Below are 5,102 nucleotides of genomic sequence, written 5' to 3'. Positions count from 1 at the left end.
GGTCTTGAAAGTTGTTTAAGGCTCTTCAAAAGCTATAATTTCTCGTCCATACATTTTCACACTATTTCGCGTTGTTTGGTTCAAAATTTGAGTTTTTTATTTTTCTTCACAGTATTTTCGACAAATAAAACTAAACTGTCAAGTGTTATCAAAAAGTGGTCCAAGAGCAAGTTATAGGTCTTTCAAAAACTTGAAATTCTTTTTCCAATTTGTTAACGCATCTATCGTCGTTTGTCGTAAAACTGGAATAGACTTTTTGATAGTATTTTTGGCGAATGAAACCATAACCGTTGGTGAAGGAATTCTGGTAAGTGAAATCGTTCTTTCTTTTAGAAACCAAAATAGTGCGCTAAAGCTCGATTTTATCCGTTTATTTTTCCAAAGTTATCGTGTTTGCGGTTGGACAGACATACAGGCATACATACATACATACATACATACAGGCAGAAGCTATCTCAAGAACCTGATTTTCGGTTTCAGTGACTCTCAAAACGTAAAAATCTTTTAAAAAGGAAGGTGTGAAATTTCGGACAATTTTAATACATTCTTAATTATAAATCGTGTGTGCACAAATAAGAAAATTCATTTAAGAGTTAATAGAGCACTACAGATCTTTAAAAAAATTGGAAAAAATTAATACTTCTCGAGACAAGTATTGTCAAAAAAAAGTCCTCTATCATAACCATATTAGCTTCTTGAACGATTTTTTAACAAATTTTGGTTAACTCTTATTAAAATAACATATAGCAGTTGAACGGTAGAAACATGTTACGAGAGAAATATGAGGCTCAACAGCAAAAAATGACAATTTTTCAAAATTTTCAAATAATTTAGTTTATCATGAAATATTTGCAAATCTAGTATCACCATAACTAATAGATGATTTTTTAAAAACTTTTTTGTAATTTTTTAACAAATGCGAGATACGAAAAAACTAACATCACCATTAGATTCAACTAATTGGGTGGGTCAAAACATTAACCAATGCATGGATTTTATGTAATTTTTGCTTTAGAATCAAATGGCCCTAGAATTTGATATGTCTTGAATATTCAAAAATGTTATTGATATAAAATTATAAACACTATTTGAAAATCAAAGCTTTTGCACGCAAATGGTTCGCAGAACTTATCAGTCTTTAAAATTACACAAATTGTACATTTTGTGCGAGTTTTCTTTACAGATTTTATACGCAATCTTTGCATCATTCGTTATCCATTATTGAATTGATTAAATTTGAGAAAGATTCAAAATTTAAAAAAAAACAGTCTTAAGATCTACCGTACAAATAAAAAGGTACATCAGTCCAATCTCGCTTGAACTGAAAATTTTTCTCAAAAGTGAATAATACAAGGCAAAAAGAACACAAAGTCACTTGTGGACGATGCCTGGGTCGAAAAGCTCGAGCCTAGCCAATACTTACCCGAACCATCGTTGCTAGCGTCTAGCCGAATCTAACAGGGACTTATTTCCTTTAGATTTTCGATCAGTATCCGAGCTATTTCACAATAGCCAATTGTATGCTGCTGACGGATTACATGCCTTGCCTTTCCTTATTTATGAACAATCGTTTTTTGCAATCAATAATGATAATAATTAACCATTCTTTTAATTCAGTTGGATGCAGCGTAAAATGGAATCCGAACCACGAGAACCTCAGTAAAAATACCTGGAATATTTACCTGATTTATCAGGCAGCATAGAGCTTAAATACCACATCTTTAACAGAAAATCGGATCGTCTAATCACCTGAGCCACCGAGGTATTAGTTTTTTTTAATAGAACAAATTCTACCCACTAAACTCAACTCCTCGGCGTCCTATTATTTGACCTGCTTGGCAAATGATTTTGTTTCTGAGACTTCCTCTTTGGGGCTGCCTTTCTAAATGCCGAGGGGTCATCATCATGTCACATGCGGCAAGTCTCACATACGACATGTCACATCTGCAGAATCTCAAACTTTCAGCGTGTCCCATTTTCAACATATCACATCTGCGGCATTTCACATCTGCAGGATGCCACATTTGCAGCATGTCTTATCTGCGGCATGTGACAACTACGGTATCTTTACCTAGCGGCTTCTCTCACGCGCAGGATTTATTACAGTAAAATTTACATTTTTTATTCAGGTGACTAGGCATAGGGTTGCCTCCCCACCTCCATCGGAAAGTGGAAAAGGAGACGCGTGTGACCTTATATTATTTCTGTCACCAGTCACTGAGGTGCCTCTACCCCCACGAGACGTTTGAAAAGGGGTAGCGATGTGAACCTAAATTATTTTCTTGACCAGTCACAGGAGTACAGTGAGAGATGCCAAAAAATGGTCAATTTTACTGTGAGAAATGCCGCGCGGGAGACAAGCCGCTAGATAAAGATGCCGCAGTTGTGATATTCCACACCTGAGATATGCCGCAGATATGATATACCGCAAATGTGATGTCCTGCAGATGTGACATACTACAGATGTGAGATGCCGCACGTGTGACTTGCCGCAGAGAGCCTTTCCGCATATGACATGATATGTCCCCAATGCCCAGCATCTTATCGACCCGAGAATATGGTCGATCCGGTGTTCTTCTCCTTAGCGGGGTAGAGATAAAATTTTGGCGTGCTGGTGCATTCCACAGCCCTATGGCCCTCAACGCCTCACCTTCAACAGATTTTTGTTATGTCTGCACCTCACAACCTCCACCTTCTTTCTCATTCCATATAAAAATATTGATATAAGGCCCCTCCATCCTCTATGTCCTCACTATGCTTACAGAAAACAATAATTAAAACTTAAATTGTTTACAGGCTATTTTATGCCTAAAAGCATTATCCGAATAAAAAAATGTATACAATTTTTTCACCAAATGGAAAAAGACGAGGGGGTAAATGATAACATAAAATATTATGTCTATACATATCTTTTGTCCTACTAAAATTTCCGAATAAAGCCGCTTTTATTTATTTTTTTTAATTTTAAGAATAGAGATTTATAGTGGAATAATAAACTTGAAAACAGAAATATGTGTATACAGTAGCCTAGCCACGGGGGAAGAGGCATATCCACTTCGTTTTTGTATACCGTCTCAGTTCTCCGTTTATCCGATATACATTCCTACACTACTTCCCCGCCCATTCTCATAGGTAATGAGGTATCTTTCTGACAGAAATTTTCCAAAACCCTCATAAAACTATTTAATTTTGAAACACAAAATGTGAACCATAATAATGTAAACTTCAAACCTGACAATATTTCCATAGAAAATCTTCATATAACGAAACCGTAATAAAAACTAGCATTTTGAATCTATTTTCCTGAAAGCTTAAACTACAATTTCTCGCAGATTATAGAAGAGCATAAACTGCAGGTAATCTATGGTACTCATTGTAAAATGAAATTAGTAACTATTTTCTCAAATGAGTTTCTCGGCACATAGTCGAATCAAATGGAATTGAAAGGAAAGCAGAAATTTATTCTGTTTGCTTTAAAGTAGAAACTTTTAAACTTTTAAGCCCATTTACCTAACACGCGATTCATCATACAACATTAGACCTTATGGGTACAAAAAAATTTTTACAACACCAAGCTCTAACAAACAAACGTACCTACAAGGGGTCTGGGAGATAATAAACAAAAAATTACAAAACCTTTTACAGATAGAATTTGCAGAATACGAAATCGAACTAAACATAGACAAAGAGACAATGGAAGACCTGAACAGAGAACTTAGGGAAGTGACGCAAAGTTCAGTCATATACCCAAATCCCCGCGGAGGAGGGAGAGGGTTTAACTGAATTCTTACCTAACACTCGGGCTCAGTGCAGCCCTGCCACGGCCCTGCAACTATGAGTAGCAGGATCTCGCCAGATGGCTCTGCTTGTTCACTCGACACTATCTTTTTCGCATCGCTGTTTGCCAACGCGAGTGCCACCCCAGGAAAAACGGATTTCTACGACGCCAACCCAGCCATCCACCAGCGAACTTTGGATCACCGAGACGCCCACGCCGCGTGTCTCCCGTACTCGTTTTACCCGGCCGCAGCTTTCCTTCCTCTTAGCCATGTCCCGGGCTTAGGGGCCAACATGTTAGTAGCATTAAAGTTACAGTTGCCTTTTTTGATAATTCGCTAGTTTTATTGTGTCTAGGCCCGATTCTCGGCTTTCCACCCCCCCCCCCTCTCTTTGATATTAGCTCCGTAATAGCACATATGTTACGTTTTTGAAATGGCGTCTGCCTGTCTGTATGTATGTATGCCTGTATGTCTGATCGACCGTAAACACGATAATTTGTGGAAAAGTAAATGGATACAATCGAGTTTAAATGAATAAGAAAAACTAGGGTTCCGACTAAAAACCTAATGAATTGGCTAAACGCGAAAGTTTAGGAAAATCTTGAATTCTGGTATTACCTTTTTTATCAATTCCTGACTTACTCACGAATTTTAAACACTTGCAAGTAAATTCTCTAAGTTCCAGAAGCAATTTAGGTTGTTAGAAAAATCTGCAATTTAAACATAGAACTAGCCTTTGTTTTTTTTAGAATTCATTTTGAGTTTAAAATGAAAGTACATGGCATTACGTTCAATTAGAAAGATTTATCATAAAGTGACTTGTGCAATCGTTAAACAATCAATTATTAGTATTAAATGGATCAGAGTAGTGATAAATAATATGAAATCAAGTTTAATGTATTTTAATTTTGAACACAAAATGAATGCGGAAGCAATGTTGTCTCAATACTGGTACGTCGGGCGTTCGCTAACCGCATCAAGCTGGTCCCAAAGAAATGAACTACGTTAGTTCCATTTTCGAGCCAATAGATGTCCAGCCGATTCAAACAACATTGGTTCTAGGGTATTTGGGTTTTTTCCGTGTAAGCAAGTATTTTTCAATTCAAAATAAATTTCCTATTAAAAGAAAGAAGGGCAGCTATCAAAACCAAGTATAATTTCAGGAAGGAAATATTATTTCTTAAGCAATTAAATTAAAAGATTTATTGGAAATTGTTTATTTAACAAATTTTAATTCAATTCTCACTATTTCAAATTGCTTTCTATGAACTCTTTTAACTTTTACTAGTTTAATATATTTTAATTTTGAAATTTAAATAAAGT

This window comes from Belonocnema kinseyi, chromosome 3 (assembly GCF_010883055.1).
Source record: "Belonocnema kinseyi isolate 2016_QV_RU_SX_M_011 chromosome 3, B_treatae_v1, whole genome shotgun sequence".
Classification (NCBI taxonomy): domain Eukaryota; kingdom Metazoa; phylum Arthropoda; class Insecta; order Hymenoptera; family Cynipidae; genus Belonocnema; species Belonocnema kinseyi.
This window is presented reverse-complemented; position numbering follows the sequence as displayed.